The 20315-nt window shown below is 35.5% G+C and overlaps 1 protein-coding gene across 6 annotated transcripts in view; it reads right to left on the reverse strand.

Annotated features, from left to right (window-relative positions):
• Positions 1 to 20315, reverse strand: part of LOC121312951 (poly(rC)-binding protein 3-like) — a 295367-nt gene that overhangs the window by 58565 nt on the left and 216487 nt on the right. For 2 of the 6 annotated variants that reach the window (XM_041244948.1, XM_041244950.1), the window contains exon 1: positions 11136 to 11394. The exons of 2 other annotated variants lie outside the window; for them this stretch is intronic. The gene's annotated coding sequence lies outside the window, so the exon portion shown is untranslated. Of the gene's footprint in view, positions 1 to 11135; positions 11396 to 20315 lie in introns of those variants that run through there. 2 more of the 6 variants (XM_041244947.1, XM_041244942.1) reach the window with 1 other exon arrangement.

The following is a 20315-nucleotide window of genomic DNA, read 5'->3' on the forward strand; positions in this document are numbered from 1 at the left end:
AAAACTTTAAAAAGTAGCGCCTCTTTCTAGTCACTTGGGGTGCTGTTCTGATCTTGCTGTTATCATGGAAGATTGGCTGAACTGAATATTACTCAACTGTAGCTGGTAAGGGTATGAAATATGATTTTCTTAACTAATGTATTCTTGGTGTTGTTTGAAAGTGATATACAAAGTGAAAGTGATTCTAAATAACAAGAAAATATTAGTTTAGTTAAGATAACTGATATTTCAGACCCATATTAAATTGCTTTTTTTATAACCTTTAGAAATGTATAAAACATAAAACATATTTTACATCATGTAATATATATATATATATATATATATATATATATATATATATATATATATATATATATATATATATATTATTACTGGTGAGCATTTTTTTGATATCTCAGTTGAATCAGTTGATATTTCCCATATATGGGAAACACATGCTCATTAATACCAGCAACAGAGAGCTTACCCCAGCGTGAGCTGTCATCTCCACAATTCTCTAGTGTGTACTTGATAAAGGTACCCCTTCAGAGCCCTCCATGCCCAGTGAAAATCAGGTAAATCCAAGAGAAACACACATTTCCAACACAGAAATTACCTCTGCAACAGGTTCTCTCCTTTCAATCTTCGGGCCAAACTACATTTTCCATGAGGAGTCACCGTAAACATCTATAAAATCTGCCATCCAGAAAATCTCCACTCCACAGACGAAGGTGCTTTGTACAATGCTTTGTAAGCCACTTCTCACAAAAAGATACACAGAAATGTTAGTAAACACCAACACCCTCAGAACAAACTAGTGAACAAAAAAATGGCAAAATATTGATTTTAACACACTCCCTAACCTTTTTCTCACCCTACTAAGGAAGGAAAAAACAAATAAAAACAAAAAAAAACAAGTTGTCATGGAAACCTGACAGAAAAAAAACAAAAAAAAAACAACAGAACTAGCTCTTAGCACAGAAGATGAAAAATGAAGCTCCACAACACCTGATTCCCTGAAAACCTTGCTGTTTAAGTGTTACAAGTTTAAACTGTCCACTCTGGTTACAGTTGCATTATATCTAGGGCTTCTGTTTTTATTAATTTCACTTTTCAGTGCTTATTTTTAGCTATCTTTAAGATACCCTAAAATGTGTTTTTTTTTTTTTTTTTTTCCCCTGGGGGCTTTCTATTTTTTATATACTGTATTAAATTATTATTTTTGGTTACTTTCCAAAGTGTTTGGGCAGTTTTTTGTTTCACAATATGTATAGTATATTGATAGTATGTGCACACTTAAGTTGTACCTTCTTTCCTTTGCTGTCTTCCTCAACAAAATCCTTATGGTCACAGGCACATTCTTCAGGAGTTTGTGTGTGTCTAGGCCTTTCTCCACAATTTGCAATTTTGTTTTAAATCCTCTATTACTATAATATAAACCCTGTGAGCAAGTCTTCATTCCTAATTGTAATCTTGTTTTAAATCTTGAAAGCGTAGTCTCCAATATAAATATAGGAATTTTCTGTTATTCAGTAGTTGGGGTGTGCTTAAAATATTCAGATAGAATCAGTGATAGCTACAAGTCATGAAGCAGGGACATTGTCCAGCTGCATTGGGAAAGGTGCTATGTTTTTCTTTGCATTTTTTCTTTATTTTTTAAATGGAAAAGGGGTGAAGTCAACATGAATTGAGCTCCATTTTCAGTGTTTTTTCGGTGTTTATTGGCTATACACCAATTTCATTTATATATATATATATATATATATATATATATATATACGATAAGCGATATATATACAGTAATATATATAGTATATATATATATATATAGTACTGTATCAGGGTGTTTTATCAGTTTTGATCGGTTAAAAATGAAAATCAGAAGCTTTAGTTATAATTCATTGTACAGACCTCTGTGATTTACAATTTTGTTTAAGTTATCAAAGTTGTTACTATTTTAAATAAAATTCTTTATGCGGTTCACTCTCTGTCTAATAACTCACTGACATAAACTAAGTAGAGTAAGCACCCCTGCAACAAGCTCACCAGAGATTATAAAAATACTGCATGGGGTAATGGGTGATAAATGAGAATATGCTTGTAGCATCCCACCCCTTTGGTGTGCATTCAATTTTTATATCACACTCTACCCAAAGCAGTATTCTGTATGTATTTCTAAGCCATCAGGATCTGACGAACTGTTTCTGAAACTGACACTACAGCATGTTTTGAGAGCCAGCCCAAAATCTATCAAAGTGTTATCTCAATAATGTGTTGTTATGTGGCAGTAAAATCAATTCAGCATGATGAATGGTGAACAATGTGAAGTTGGCATTGTATTGTGGGGCAGCAGTAGAGGTAGGGTTCTATTTAGCCAGGAGGCAAAAAGGGTAAAGAGTAACAGTAACCATCAACACTAATCTTACTTCTCATTAGAATAACAGCATTCTCTGAAGTCCCTCATTGTTTTCCCCCAGATTTTATCTTTCCTTCCTCATCTCTGTTGAGGTTCGCCCTCAGCAATGGGGTGCTCACCCGCGGACCAGTACCAATTCTTACAAAGGGTTGAATAAGAAATAAAATAAAATAAAATACAGTTGCTTTTTATTGAATGGGGTGGGGAGTCCTGTTCTTGGAGCACATATGGCGAAGGTTCAGCTTTCAATATGCTGCTGTTTTGTAAGCTGATTTTGGGCTCATCCATCTGCACGCTCAATTACTAGTTGTGGTACACTAATGGGACTCAAATTTGGCTTAAATAAAGGATATGCAGCAGCTGATGGTTTATTTTATTTCTCTGTGCAATATTTATAATTGGGGGAGGGCAGGCTGTAGGCTTCTCTACTGTGCAAGCAGCATGGGGTCTGCTGCGAACATGAGCTCAGGATAATTAGTAAGCCAGTATCTATTACAGACTGCAATTTTAAAATGTAAATGCTGGATTAAAAATACTAATCCACTGCTGCAGTTTATCCTTTTTCTTTCTTTTTTTGTTTAATCCCCCATGCAAATTCCACCCACAAATAGTGTGCGATTTAAATCAAAATTAGAAATGCTGCGAGACTTTAAATTGGCTACTATTAGATACAGCAGAAATATAATTATTGGTTCACTGATTAAAGCTGGGTATGCTGTAGCATCCTGTTTTTGAAACTTTAATGAATCTTTGATTGTTTTTTTTTTTTTTAAACTAAGAAAAAGTGGCCCGTATATAATGAATACTTTGTAAACTATAGAAAGAGGCAGTTTAACCATTAGGTTGACTCTTCATCAAGAGATGATGTAATACACATTCAATTTTTTTCATGGCAAATGACTAGATTAGGTTTAAAATATCACAGTTGTCTTATTTAATACACTAAATTAAAGAACACACATTCCATGTGATATTTTAATGATGTATTTCCTTCAAACACTAGGTACAACATGTTATACGGAGACAGGTTAATATTTGCACTCTGGTGTACAAGCTGTGAGAAAATACATGTCTGACAACTTGTTGATACCAAAGCAGTAAAAAGTGACATGAATGTGATAACTAGAACATAAAATTAAATACAAAGTGAATGACTGGAAGAGGAAGAATACATTAGTTAAGATAACTGAAGTTGCTGCTCACAGACTTTCATTTACTGACATGTTGTCCTCTGGTCCCTAAGTACCCCAGCTAGTCCAGCTTTTTATGTCAACAAATACCTTTTATTTTATTTATATAACAAAAGCAAATTAATAAAATTACAACTTAATTTATCTGGATAAAACTTGATACGTTTGTTTGTTTTTTGACTTTTTAAGTCTCGCTGAAGCCTCATTTTCACATAAATGTACACAGGCACAGTACACACACACAGGCTTACCAAATGCATAGTGTAATTTAATTTAATTTCCTGAAGGGTGAGTCTCATTAAATAAAATTAGCAAACAACAGGCATGACATCAACCTGGGATCTTTTTTCTTGATTAATCAGTGCCATAATTACTTGCGCTCAGTAAAACTGAACAAAGTGGAATGAGTAGGCTGAAATAACTGCAGGTTATCAGATTTAAAGCAGGTAGGATTATACAAAACAAACTCTATTGAAGGAGAATAGTAAGATACAGAGATGGTGAAAAACACATGCAATATGATACACACACACTTTTTAATGTAAATGGGTCGTGCCTCACTTGACTAATGCATTAATATGATGCAAATTAAATTCCCTTTATGTAATATAAAAAAAAAAAAAAAAAAAAAAAAAAAAGCTGGATCTCCCTGTTGTAAGTCACAAAGGGATCTGTCCGGCTTTGTGGGCAGATAATAGGTTCTTGGTTGTCAGGTGCATCTATATTCAAGACTGTCAGACTGCAGAACAATTTAAACAACACAGAAACCCATTATCACAGTTGGCTTTACAATTTGTGTCTCAGTGTTTGTTCTAATAGACTTTAAATAAACAGCCACATAAGTGCTGTACAAGTGAAGAATAAAAAGAAAAAAAAAATATATATATATATATATATATATATATATATATATATATATATATATATATATATATATATATATATATATTAATCAGTTAACAGTATACATGTATAAGATAAATAACTTTATACTGCCAAGATTAGGACACATTTCAGAGTAAGGCAAGGTAACATTGTTGTAATAGCAGGTAATGGAATAGCCTTTCCCCACTGGGGGCCAGGGTTTAAACGTGGCTTGGACCACAAGTGAAAATAGACTTGGTTAAAACAGTTTAAAATCACTACAAGCCTCTGCTTGCAGCCCAGCCAAAAGCACATTAAATTATGGACTAATATCCAGGTACAGTAGCTTCAGGTAAACAGTGGTTGAATTTGTCCTTCTATACTACCTAGAACTCAACCATAGTGGGACTGTATTCATAAATGTCTAAAGAAAATGTCCCAGTACAGTATCCTATGGTTTCTTTACGTGCAGATCTCATGACAAGAGCAGTTGTATTCAACTGATACTTTATATCATCTACATTTTGATCATTGTAATTTCCTTGTATGTGTGTTCTCTACCAATATCTATTACTATTATTGTTTCTGAGTACATCATTATTTACCATGCATACTTACTATTCCAGAAAAAAGTATGCCTTTTCAACCACTGGGTCTTCTGGAGTGAGTCAGTTTCACTAGGGGTGTACATCAGTGGAACCATGCAGTATTTCTATGATAAGGTTAACATTTAATTCTAATGGAACCACTCTCATTAGAATAACAGACTCAATCGTAGACCCACTATTTTAATAAACTGGCAGTCTGAAGTGGTGTCCTTTATTTAAGTAGCACAGTAGAGTGTATATTTAGCTAAAGCCTCGTTTTGCATTGCCTGTTTTAATCCACAGTATAGACATGCTACAGGGGCCATCTTTTGTGAAGCCACCTGAATAAAAGCCATGCACTACTGGGCTGGTAAAGTGTAAATAACATTTTTTTTTTTCAAAAGGTATAAAAAAATTCATCCTTCAAGTTACAAACTGATAAATAAATAGCTTAACTTTCTTAAATGCCTTACAAGAAATACAGTATGTAGTTGTGTTAAGTTGTGCAACGGTTTACAAGAATACATGCTGTGTGTCTTTCTCTCTATATATAAACAAACTCGGATTCGATGCATTTACTGATACTACACATTTTCTGCACATATTTAGAAACTAAAATGAAAGGTTGAAGCATTTAAAATCATCAAAAAGTATAAATCCTTCTTCCTTTTTCCATACACTACATGTGTCCGTAATATGAATACAGTATTAGAACTAATACCAGCACAAACTCCTAGGCCATTGTATTTCAATCTAATATTTTTCAATTATGTATTACAGTTTTTAAAAAGCCCAATTGCCTGAACACAACATACTTATTTTGTAGGTCAACCTTTAATGAGTCTAAAACATCAAATTATTTAACACTATAGATTAAACAGATGATTACTAACTGTGGCAAGATGGCTTGCGGGTGACATCAGACCAAGAAGAGAATGGACACAGACATTACTACGGGGTATGAAGCACTGATGAGCAGATTTATGAAACAACAAGGTTTAACATAACACTTTTCAAATAAAAAGGCACGATGGCCAAAACACACAGGCAATAAACACACATGGTGAACAAACACAAAACAATTAATATGCTGGTTTAAAGCCAGAAAAAAGTAGCAAATGTTTTCTATAGTATTTACTTTCACTCACGACTAACGTCTCACGTTCTGCCTCTGATCCAAACCAAATTTGTTCAAATTTGTACGGATTTTTATACATGTGACCATCTCCAGATTAGTAATACATTAATCCATCTAGAGATGGTCACATTCTACATAAATTAATCATGGATGGAAAATTTTAACCCCATCCATGTTGTAAAACAACAATAACAAAACATTGTGTATTTAAACACTAAACAATACATTTACATAACAATAATACAAAATAATACAAAATGCATACAGGGGTGTACCCTGTCAGACTAAAATATTTGTATTGTATTAAAATATTAGAATAACAAATTAAATAGCATATGATCTGTTTCACTTGATCTATTTGGTATTGCAAAATATTAGATGGAAGGTACTTTGGATGTTTTTGCTTGGTCCTGCAGAAAGCTATAACCAAACACAAGTCAGATCAGAATCAAACAGGTGCAGTGACTCCTTACACAAATTTGCTGCTACAATATTAACCTCAACATGTTGAAATATTTTTGCCAGCATCTATTTGAGACATTAACATTTTATTTACAAGGCTGTCTCAGGAGGAAAAACAGCTAGTAGCAACCAGACAAGGGTACAGATTACAGCATACATTATACTGTAAATTATAAAACAGTATCGCAATGCAACAAGTCTAAAATCGAATCAGCACAAGCTACTGATAATGACATGTTGTTGCTTAGCATTATAAGAAGTACAATTTCAAAAACCTGGGTTTACAAAACCAACAAATTGCCTAAGTGCAGTTCTTGCTTTTGGGCATGTGAGCAACAGTGAGTCCTTTGATTCCCCTCAGTTAGCATGATTAGATCACAGCCCCAGGATGTATCCCAATTAGAGTCTTCAAATTAACAAGATAACATCTAGTAAATATATTCTTCTGGATCTTAAAAGAAGCTATAACAATACTGACACTATGTTACCTGCCAAAAACCTTTATAAACACATGCACATCTCCCCATGAATACATTGCAAATGGGCCCGACAGCAATTGTATGTATACTTACACTATGTCAGATTTAAAATGGCTAGACATAGGGCTTATGGTTAGTGTATGTTATGTGAGTTTGATAATGCCTTTGTCCATTGGACAATAACGCTCCACGAACACCAGTCAAAGCAGATCTTCTGATTGCTGGAGTCCTTGCCAATATCTTTTAGTTTTTTTTAAGTTTTCTTCTTAATTTGGGGACTTTGACACCACTTACTTTCTTTGTTCTTCTTCCTGCTCTATACATTGATAAGTTCCCCACCACGGCTATAAATTCAAAATAATAATGTCAATTAACAATGATGAGAATTTGATAAGTAGCTTTGCAGATGTAAAGAACATGTTAAAGTTAGATTTGCACATTTGCACCTGCCTCCAACATATCCCTAACACTGGGACTTCATGCCCTGCAGGGGATAATAATATAGTATAGGATAGAACAAGCAGAAGTTAGATAAGTCTCTCAATGTCATAGATTAGGGTCAAGCTAGGACCATCATTTACAAACTCCATTATTCCACTGTGAAGACTGTTGTATACTATATTATTTACATGTAACTGAAATACTCACTTTTCACCTCGATATTGAATGGTGCCATTTGCAAAAATACGGTACTATTAAATCCAAAACAACTTGTTTAATTATTTTACCCTGAATGCCATGACAAGGAAACATAGAACCATTCAACTGTATTAGTTCTAAATATAAGTGAGGATTCTTACAAAATAAGTAAAAAATCAAGTAAAATATTGAAATGGGTAAACCTTCCGTAAGAGGCTACACATACCTAAATTTGCTAAAAATGAAAATAGAGGTTGAAATAGAAGATAAGGGCAGATAGCAGGTGTGATTTCACACACATAAAAAGAGGCAAATAATGAATGAATTAATGGTTACATTATCATGCTTTTAAATCCCATCATAAAGCAACCACAAGAGCCACGACAAATGTGTCTACGTGATGCAATGTCTGGCATTCTGTTGGTGTTTTAAATTGAAATCCTCCCCACTCAGCTCATTTTGTCCTGAGAAATATCTATCAATCAGGGAGAATTATGGCAGGATGTACCACCTAGTAGGAGGCCGTTCTCCTGGTCCAGTTCATTAAGTAAATGTACTGAATGAACCTTAGCATCTCAGCTAAATCCTGTAGGCCAGGATTTGCTGCTTAATACTAAAACCTTTGAGACCTATTTAGCTCCTCCGTTATATATCAGTACCCACTTGGGGTTTAAAAAAAGGAGAACTACCGTAGAAAGAGAAGACTTTCTTCTCAATGTGTATTTAAACGGATATCTAACACTGATATCCAACACTGTTTGATAAGTTATAACTAGTGTGTGCAGTAAGCAATGAAATGCATGAAATTATATTCTAAGCACCATTTCCCTAATAAATCATGTTAAAGTGCAGGCAAGCATGGGAAATTATTGGGAGCTATGGTAAAGCAGGGTTAGAAACATGGTTAACCATAGAAAAACATTACAATGTATAGTATAAGCGTAGGGAAAGCATGGTTAAATACAAAGGGGCCAGGGAAAACTATGAGTTTACACCTGACATGAAATCTTCAAATTAAATGATTAATGTCTAGATTAATATCTCATATTCATGCCCATTTTTTTTTTTTTTTTTTGGGCGGGGGGGGGGGGGGGGGGGGGGGGGGGGGGGGGGGGGGGGGGGGGGGGGGGTGGGGGGGGGGGGGGGGGGGGGGGGGGGGGGTGGGGGGGGGGGGGGGGGGGGGGGGGCGTTTTTTTACACACATCTATAAATAACTATTACCTAATGGGATACACTTTAAAACACACACAAAAAATAATAATTTTGTAACAATGAACATTATTTTTTAATATTTGCTACATTTGCTGCAGTTTGTGGAGATCATGGAAATACATAGAACAGCAACATTTATTTAGCTAAACTGCTCATGTATTTTTTTTGTAGATGGCATGCAATTAATAATGTATCACATGCTTTTTTTTATATATTTTTTATAGCATGTTAATTGTTAAAATTATGAGATTGCATTAAGTATCTATTATAACCATACTCATGCATATTAATTAATTCATGTAATTCAAGTAAATCAAGTAATTAGTGCATTTTTCTGCTTGAAAGTACATTTAGGTCCATGTTAACAGAATGGCCATTATTTAAATTAAAAATATTTAAAAGTGATTCATTTTTCTTGTCTGTAGACACTACAGGTGTTCTTAGTACTGTCAAATTAAATTAAATAGTCCTTGCTTTTAAATTAAAAGTCCTTGGCTGGAGGTCCGGTAAATTGTAGTAAACAGCAAAATTAGTATCACATTCAATTAATTATATATATATATATATATATATATACTGTTTATGATTATATATATATATATATATATTATATATATATATAGCTATCAATATACACAATAAAACCAAGAAAAGTAGCACGTACACAATAAAACCAAGAAAACACACTACAAAATAAAGTCATTTTAATTAAATTGCCCTTGTAAAATCTGTATTGAAAAAACTCAACTAGAAAGGGAACAGAAACAAGGTTTGTAATTCGAAATGTTACCATAGTTTAATTTAGATGTCGACACAGGAATGTATATCCAGATAATAACCAAGTGTTAGCAGACTAGAAACTGTAACAGAAAAAAAATTTAAAAATTCGCTGGCATAGTTTGTGACCAGTTTGAGGGTGAAGATACAAAAAAGAAAAGAATTGTCTTAAAAATAAACACCATCTTGTGTATATGCCAAAACTACAAAACCAAGAAACAGAATAAAATAAATAAATAAACAACGTCAGCCTTCGCTTGTGCTATTGTCAAGGAGGGATTACGTAAATATATATGTTCTGTAAACATTAAAATTGTCCTGCAACTTTATCATGGCACACAAACACAGATGCAAAAACATTCGCAAAATATGACATTAGGTCAGGTGCAACCAGTTGGCCTAAATAAAATGACATTAAAACAAAACAGCAAGACAGGCTTCTCGGATTTGAAGGCTAGCATGGAGTGAAAGACAGACTTTTTCTACAAATTCAGCCTCAACAGATCCAGATGGATACTGGTGTGTGCAGCTGCACAATTTAAAGCTATATATAAAGAACAGTAGACCCAGTGTGTGATAGGAAGTGAGCAGTTAGACCTAATAGGGAATATTCTTTTGTATTAATATATGTAAAATATTATTTATTACTAAATACAGGTTTGAACAACCTAAAGAACATACTGTGCTGGAAAGACAGTAATGTTTCATACCATCTTCAGCTTAGTACCTCCCTCCCCTTATGAACTGAATGGATCCAACAGCAGCTTAGGGGAAACCAGTACAGTACAATACATCCTGAAACTGTGTTTGCTATACCAGCATTTGATTTTTCATATTAATTGTCATTTTGACACAAAAACAGTTTGCAGCATTGCTTAACACAGCAGAAACACTTTCCTGCATTGAAAGAGGAACGGCTGCAGCACTACACAGAGTACTATTACATCAAATAAAAAAACAGGATAGTCCACAAAATTTACCAAAGCACTTATCTACTATTCCTTGTTACAACTAAAATAAATAATCTCTTCCTCTCAAACTCTTAAATCAGCTGCAGTAGCAAATGGAAAGTGGCATAATTCTTAATTTTCTAATATAATAAAACCCAATGCATGGCTATAAATACATTTGAAAAATATCCTTGCCTACTGTAAGTGGCCTCTCGTGAGTGCTCAGAAATGTACAAATTCGGATTTTTTTTTTTATTCCCTTAAGATGACAGAAGACGCAGCAAGTATATTCCTGGAGTTGTGATCTAAGCAGGCTCCGGAATCTTTAATAACATTCCATGCCGCTGCTGATTTGGCATTTCTTTGCCCTGTATTGATTTTTTTTCTTTTTTCTTTTTAAACAAGAAAAGTGTCAAGAAGCCACTGTAGTAGTACTGACCTGCAGAGCTGCTGTTCTGCTTCAACTCCCACTGTAAATAGTCCTGCGTTGCCTGTGTTGTACTATTTGTTCTCTGCACAGTTCTTGTTCAGTGTGGTCCCCTTATTTGTCAGTTGATTCCTATGTGTGGACAGATGGCCAGAAGCCCTAAGCCCTGATGGAATGAGGCAAGCTTTGCTTTTTTTCCTCCCTAGCTTAGCCCTTGGCAGATAAGCCTGAATCAAGCAAAGTGAGCTCACAGCCCCCTCCACCAATCGTTTCAATTAGTGACACATGAGAGGAGCTTCTGCCCAAAAATCTGCTTAGGAGAAGGGCCAGAGGGCAGGGCAGCAACATTCGTCTTTGCTTTGTTTGACAGTGACTGGGAGCTGCCATAAAATAAAGACGAACAAAAGCCCTGCTGTGACAGTGGAAACAACATGACAGGGAACTAAAGTTTAGGAGCCCTAATGTCAGCAGCATATTGGATTAATAAGACAGCCCTTATTATCACTGTTGAAGAAATGCAGTGCTACTAACATTTACTAAGAGAGATATGTGTGCACACATACGATAAACATACCATTGAACGCTGTACTGCATTCATTGTATTTCAATATTTAAATATTATTTTATTTAAAACTTGATATGAAATAAAATCCACAGCAGCTTTCTACTAAATCATGGGGGGGTGGGGGGATATTTTTGTCAATGACCTATGGCGCACAACTTCAGTCCTCATTGTCCGGGAAGTCTTTTTTTTCTGTTATTGTCTTCATTGCAGATTTAACATTTTAATACGGGTTACGTAGTTGTAAATCTACCACAGCTTACGTTAATGTTGGTAGAAGCAGCAGCCTATCTTTGCATAAATAGGAATAATAACTAATGTTTGGGATGTTTCTTTGAAATTTGGCAAGTATAAAAAAGATATAGAGGCCTACTCGTTTGGGATGATTCTTTAAAAGACATAAACAAGACATTTATAGAGATCATTTCATTGTCTATATATATAATAGTAATACTTTAAATTTTTGAAGCATTACACCTCTTCTTTTCACAATGAGTGAGCAAAGTGAGCAGAGCAAAGATATTATATACAAAGATACTCGACTCCGTTGATTTTCAATGGAGACTTCCGATCACACTGCACACAAAGGATTCTGGTATATAGAGAGAGCTAATGAAGGGAGAATGCACAAGATTTTTACAGGCAAATGGAGAGAGATAGTCAATGTGTTCCATAGTAACCATTAACATTTATACACTTTGTAAGGAGTTATAAGCTAGTTTTACATTTTAACTTAAGGAGAGGTCAAAGGTCGCAGGCAAGGTCATTTTTTTGGATAGAGCACATATGGTTTCCTATATGTGTTCCATAGTAACCATAACCTTATCTGCACTTGTTATAAGCCAGTTTTGCATTTGACTTTAAGGAGAGATCAAAGGTCGCGTTCAAGGCAATTTTGTAATAGAGCATATATGAATTCCTATATGTGTTCCATAGTAACCATTACCCAACTTGCACTCTGAAAGGCATTATAAGCTAGTTTTGCATTTGACTGAAGAATTTGAAAGGTTTTTAAAGAAATGCTTCAGGCGGCCCTATTGGTTTACGCACAAACAGCATTTTTGAAAAAGTCAACTGTATTGACACAGGGATGATGCTTGTCAACTTTGGAGTTGATCAAATAAACCGTTTTTCAACTGAGGCGGTTTTAAATTAAATTCCATTGTCCCAGGATGATGCCTACCAAGTTCAGAGTTAGTTGGTTAAACGGTTTTCTAACAGAAGCAGTTTGATATAAGGGGCATGTTTCGGCAAATTTTGTGGCAGCCATTTTGATATTAAAAGTTATCTCAGCAACTTATGCTTGCCAAACTTGAAGCAGGTTTGGTTGTTGATGACATATGTTAAGTTTCAGATCATTCACTTTACCAGTTCCCAAGAACAAGATTTTGAAAGGTTTTTTTTTTTTTTAAATGTGCCAGGCCACCATCTTGGTTGACGCAGGAGCACAGTTTTTTAGCATCTGAATTGTATTCAATCTGGAATGATACCTGGTTGTGCAAGTGAAAACAATAATGCACTGTTTTGCTTTCCTTGCCTCATTTTTTTACACTGATGCAGCATGATCAAGAATCGGAGTTACAGACCTACAACATCTCTCCTCTAAATCAAACAAAAACATGAGAACTCAAGAGTTCATAAGACATGTGAAATCCATCGAGGTATGCTAGGGAGAGTGAATATTGCTGTCCAACTTAGCACTGCTTACCAAAATGCCATAAAGAAGCACAATGAAGAACTGTCTAAAACCAACACATACTTACACACATCATTAAATGCATAAAGTTCTAGGGAGCTTTTGAATTGTCTTTATGAGGTCATAATGAATCATCAACATCTTCCAATCCTGGTGTGATTTTTGGGCTGGTAGATTTTGTTTTCGGTCCCTCTAAGACTAGGCTGCATGTTAGAGGTTTGCATGGAAAATATTGTTTAACTGAAACAGACTGATTATGTCGCTAAGCAAGTTGATGAAACCAGTGACATTACAAATATTTCCTAAAGTGTACTAGTTTTTAGTTACATTGTTCCCAAAATGGGACATGTTGCTGAGCGATTTTTTGAGTTTACTGAGTTGCAACATGGAAATGCTGAAGCTATTTAGACTGCCATTATGCAACAGCTAGATGCCACATTCACAGAAGAAAGTGAAAAGGCTCAAATAATTGCACAGAGCTACGATGGAGCTAGTGTAATACGTGATGAGACTGGTGGGGTCCAGAAGTTTGTAAGGGAAAAATATCCAAATGCACATTATGTCCATTGCTGTCCCCATCAACTCAATCTAATAATGGGACAAGCAGCGAGGCCTGAATTTTTTTCCACACCCTCTCTGGTTTTTCAACTTTTTTCTCTTGCTCTCCAAAGAGTTCTTTTGGATGAAGTTTAAAGAAAAGCATACCAACTGCTCCTCGCACAAAGTAGTTGAGCAGTGAGGACAGTGTTTGAACAGTGTTTTCAAACAATTAGTGATTCAGGAGACTTTGGCAGTGTCACAGTTAGAGAAGCTAATGGTTTTTGCCATAGCCTCATGGACTGAGAGTTTCTATATTTTCTGTACTTGTTCCATAAGATATTGATGAAGGTGGATATTTTGTATGGGAAAAGCCAGACAAGGAATATTACATCTGTTGATGCAAATGAAGCAGTAACTCAATTTGTTCAAAGCATTCAGGACATCCAAACATCTGTTAGAACACTGGAATCCAGCCTCCCTGAGAACCTGCCACCAATGCCAAAAAGAAGAAGGGGCCCAAACACCACAGAAGACTTACACAGCTGCCTTGCAAATTTGTGACATCATCATCTCTCACGCAAAGGAACGCAAAACTGCTGCAGAGTGACCATTTGGATGAATATCAAGTAGTTTTCCCGGATGGTGTGCTACAGGAAACAGTTCAAGCATATGCAATGCTTAGTAAGACTTCCTTATGCATTGACTTACAAACAGTGTATGAAACAGAAGATTTAAAAAATGCTGAAAATGCATTAATTATGCTTGAACTGATGATATATAACTTGGACAGAACATTTCCAGAGATTATAAGACCACTGAAGATAGTTATTTCCACTCCGATGACTACAGCAGAGGCAGAAAGGTGCTTCTCAACACCGAAACAGTGTTCTCAAGAAACAGTATGAAAACCGAACGATTAAATGCTTTAGCCATGTTATCAATCGAAAAATTTGCCACAATAAGACATTGCAGAGCAAACTTTTTGTATCGCTTCCAGCAAGAAATAGATCCACAGGACAGTACTTTTACCACTGAGGTTGGCCTCCTGAACGCCACCCCCTCAACTGCATCTGAGGTGTGAACACCCGAAAATTTTAGCCACCAGCCACCACTGGTGTAGCGAGGTTCTGAAAAATATGTAGTTGTATGTCCCCGCCTGGCCATTTTGAAAAGAGCTTTGAAACAGAATTTAAAGTTATACGTGTACAAAATGGTCAGATAAGCTATTTAAACAGTTGTAGCAACATGTGAGGATGTATAATGCTATATCTTTCTTACTCTTTAGGTCTATAATATACTGTCATTTGGATTAATGTGAATGACAGTTATTCCTAATCACTGATGCTTACTGTTAATGAATTTGAAATACACTGCATTGTGTTGAACCATCATTAGACAACCATTAGTGATGTATCATTCTACATGCATGTTAGTACATTTAGATAACATTTTAAAGTTTCTGTGTTGCTTATTCGTGCTTTACAACAAACTAAAATATGATTTAAAAAGGTATATGTTACTAATGCTAATCTGCATTACCATTAGTGTGCAAAATATTACAACCATGACAGGCACTCTGTGGAATAATCAAATAGTCTTCATGTTTAGATTGTGTCACCTACCAGCCCTGACCCTTACCCCTGTGCATGCTACAATATAAATAAATCTGTCAGTCAATTTAAAATGAAACGTTGACAGTGTTAAGAAAACTAATTAATTGATGATCTCAAATCAAACTGCTACGCATGTTCTTTTCACACATCCTTGACCATGAGACACACACACACGTCCACAAAAAACAGAATTATTAATGTTTATTTGTATGAATAAAATGTTGCCATTCCAGAAAGAAGCATTTGGCTGAGCAATTAAATGCCTGAATAAAATGAATTAGTGGAGCAGAAGTGGCAGATTTAATTACAGCTCAGAGCGAGGAAGGGGAACTAATTATGGGGTCCATGAACCACATGTCACTCTTCCCCAAACCATGTGCTCTGATCTGTTTGGATCCTTAGTTACTGTGTGTGTGTCTGTGTGTTGGTGAGGGGGGCTGATAAAGGGCTGTTCAGTTCAACAACGGGAAGGGGGAGTTGACCCTTCAATAGTTCTGCACAAGGATACAAGTTAAGCCTCTGACTGCATTTAAAGAAATACACAGATTAACTGTTAATCCACATTTACATTTATAGCACTTTTATTCAAGAAAGGTTGCTCTTATTTGCACAGCCCCAAAACTAAATAGCGTGTCTTCCATGAGCATTAGGTGTGCAGGCAAATAGGATGATGGTGAACCACTATGAATAACAACAGACATTAGCTATAATAGAACACACCATGGGGTCTATTTTAATGATTTAAACCAGGGATTTTCAACCGTGGATAAGAGTACCCGTGAGGATACTTCTAAGGGTCATATGGAGTGTGCAAAAAATAAAAGTAAAAGAAAATAATGGTCTTCAATTTCATTGTTGTTAAGCAGCGCAAAGATTATAGTATAACTATAGTTTCAAAATTATCACCAACTTGTATGCATGCGTGACTTTGATTGAGCAGATTTCCACTCTGATATTAGGGTGGGTGAAGCAGGCATAGGGGGTTCTCTGCCACTGGAAAGCTCTCTTTGCTGCTCATAAACTTTGAAATTTTCAGCTCATCGTATAATTGAATACTAATCAGTGAACCACAATCGTCCTGCATTTACAAAAAGCACAGTGAAACGGTGAGAATTTATTAAAAAAATTTATTTGTGCAAACAAATTTAATTTAACTGGACTTATTTTCCTTCAAATTTGCACTGTCCATTTTATTTCGCTGCCATCCACGACAGACTTCATCCACATGTGGAAAAATAAACCATGAAGTTCCTGTTTTGTAGTTGATTGACATTTGCAGTAGCCAATGAGATTATAGAAAATGACGACTCTGTAATGGGATTGTATGTTAAGTCATAGGAAAAATGCAGTATGAAACCCCATAGAGATTTTCCTTGACAGAGAATTTCCATGACTCAATTTGAATGATACCCGATAGCAAAAATGAGTGATACCGGAGGCATGATAAAGGAAGTTGTTGATGTGTGAGTCTTGAGTGGGGAATGCTTGATACTTGACTCTAGTAAGGGTGATGTCTGAGGATGTTCTAAAATGGACACCGTACCTGTGGGGCTCAGGTCACAAGTTAAACGGAAGGCAGAAAAAAAGTGGTTATTTTGCGAAACTAGAGAATACGATTTGATTGGAGCAGGAGAGAGAAGTGGATAATTTAGGGGAAAAAATTGCTGTTAAATCCATTTAGTGCAGGTGATTATGTGACCAAAGAAGAAATCATAAGAAACAGATTACCGAACCTGAAGTTAGAGAGCATGTACCAAAAGCAGGGAAAGAGTTGAAACATTTCAGTGAAGCGGTGTACAGTGGGTCTATGGATGTGGGAAGACAAACAAGCTATTCTGCTGGCCGTGTATACTTTTCGTTAACGAGAAAAGTGTGTTGAATAAGGCTGGATACCATGATTTAAAGAATTTGCACAATGCCTGCAAACGCCATGAAACTATTCAAACACCTAACAGTGTGTATACAGTTACGAACATTTGGACAAGCTTGCATTGATCTACACTTAAACAAACAACAGAGACTGGCTGTCAGGCAACACAAGCGTGAGATGATTTTGCAAACACTAATTCGTGTTGTATTTCATCTCGGAGAACAAGAACTGGCATGTCTTTGGCATGACGAATTGGACAACTCCCTGAATTGTGGAATTATGCCAAAACCTTACAGCTAGTCAGTGAGTTTGATCCTTTACTGTAGCAGCATTTGGAAACCTTGACTATTTTTTTCTGGGACATCAAACAAGGTTCCGAACAACTTAATCAGAGCAGTGAGTAATGTCCAACTTAATAATGCCATTGCCAAAGAAACTGAGGAGGCACCATTTGTTGGTATTCTACTTGATGAAACCTCAGATATAGCCACTAAGTCATACAATAGCCAATAAGTCTCTTTCGACTACACTGTGTTATGTGACCAAGGGCAGTGATGTTGTGGAACGCTTTGTTGGTTTTATTGATGTTAGTCGGACTGCAGCTACCCTTTTCCAGTGTGTTGATTTGGTGTGCTAGAAGTTTAAAAGTTTAAAATTGCAGGCGAAGTAAGTGGACTTCAGAAACATGCACGCGAAAAGTTCCCTTTTGCACTTTCTGTTCACTGCTATGCACATTTTTTAAATCTTGTCCTCAGTTTTGCAGCAAAGAATATTAGGGAATGCAGTATCTAAAAAAAAAAAATTAAGGAATAGCTGCATTTTTCTTTCTATCTACAAAGTGGTTTGAACTTCTTCACAACATAGTTAAACAAAGACTGCCTTCTGTTTGTACCACAAGGTGGAATTTTCACTCAAGGTTTGTACAAACTGTTAAGCAGAGCAAAGAAGCTCTGATTAAACTCTTTGAAAAAGTGTTGTGCAAAATCCAACAAACTGGGACGCTCCATCTTAATCCTCAGCCAGGGGCTTTTTCAACATGCTTGACAATATTAAGTTTGTGTTTCTCCTCTGCCTCTATCGTGACATATTTAAAACAGAAGTGTTGCTCGACGTGCTTCAAACAAATATGTACATACTTGGTTTTGTATTTAGCAGAACCAAGGCAAAAAAGAACAAGACAAAAAATTCAGGTGAAACACAGTAGCAGTGACATACAAAAACCATTGGCATGTTGTATTTGTTGTTACTGGTACATATGTACATGTGTGGGGGGTTGCGTCATTATGGTGCGCTTACTAATCTAGCCTACTTTAACTAAAGAATAGCCTCTAAACTCAGGTGCCATAATACAAACAGCAAGAACCATTCAGAATGATTAAAAACATAATGTAAGGGGTCAGTTAAAATAAAGTCAGAGATCTGTAAGTATTGGCTGACTTCAGATCCCTATGTAGGTGTCACTGATTCAAACTCCAGTAATATGTTGATATTAATTGAACTGAGAATCTTTTCAAAGCCAGTAATCTCAGACCAAGGAGCCATGGAAATCTATTGAGTAAATGCAGAGATCTGATCCTCTTTAGATGACATTTTCATGTGCACCAAATACAAATTAAAAGCTTGGGATTTGATTTGCACACAGTGATTAACTCTTTTTGAATGCCTATGAGATTGATACTTAATTTAACCACCAAGGAACTCAACATACTGTTCACTTTACATGCAGAAATACACCGAAGAGACTAACATGCACAATTCTCTACAGCAGATGTTTGTGAGCTACTGTTGTTAAAGCATTAGAAACAATTTTACTCTTCAAGTGAAATAACCGAGTAAGTGCAAAACTACCAAAAAGCAAGGCTTACAAAAAGATATATTTAACCTGGGGCTCATTTCACAAAAGCAATTTGCAAATTGGAAGCACCACGCAAATAAAAAAAATCCCTCGAAAGCATTTCAGCAAGTAACGATTTTCATTTTTTCAGTTTTTCAGTTTTAGGACATACTATGGTGCTCATACTACTAGATGGCTGTGGAACTGTACACTTTGAACAGATTACTCAGGTAAAACATTCTAATGACAATGTGAACTTGTCTCTGTATTTTATAACTCCCTCCACCCCCACCCCCATTACACAAAAATGTGTTTATATATACCCCCATATATATTTTTTTCCAAATTTATTAAAATTTTTTAAATAATTATTAAACTAAATAATTTTATTTAAAGATTTGTGACCCTGGGTTTCAATACACCCACTTTTTATTGTCAATTTCTTCAAGTTTTGTGCCAAAAAAATAATTTATACCAAAAATATGGTTATTCAGTATGAAATAAGTCACTACTATTATCGTGATAACCTTTTTTAATGCAACAAAATTTGACCGCCTTTATGCACGTCAATTATCTTTTAATATTTACATTATAAAATAATAATAATAATAATAATAATAATAATAATAACACAATTAAATGTGTACAATAAATAAGTTAAGTAACACACAAACTTGATAGAGATAAATAAAATGGACCAAACTCAAGTGACAAAAATAGTCACAAGCGCCTCCAATCTCACTAGTTAAAATCTAAAAGAAACCAGCCAGATCTCCAAATCATGGAAACAAAAACCACTTTCCTCAGTTCGTCTCAGCTACAGTTCACAACAGCTATAACAAAGCTTATTACCTGCCCCACACGTTTAAATAATGAGGCTAAACGCAGCTTGATTATCACGCATATCCCTAAAGACTAATAAGTGTCAAGGCAGCGAGTGTGCTTAGCTGGCTATATATGTTTCATCCAAAGCCCATTTTCAGCTGCGCAGAAAGAAAAGTTAACACAAATCAGTACACTTTTTCTTTAAATATGTTTGCTGCATAGCGCTGATTTTTTTTTTCTACACAGCTGAAG

This window comes from Polyodon spathula, chromosome 3 (genome assembly GCF_017654505.1).
Source record: "Polyodon spathula isolate WHYD16114869_AA chromosome 3, ASM1765450v1, whole genome shotgun sequence".
Lineage (NCBI taxonomy): Eukaryota > Metazoa > Chordata > Actinopteri > Acipenseriformes > Polyodontidae > Polyodon > Polyodon spathula.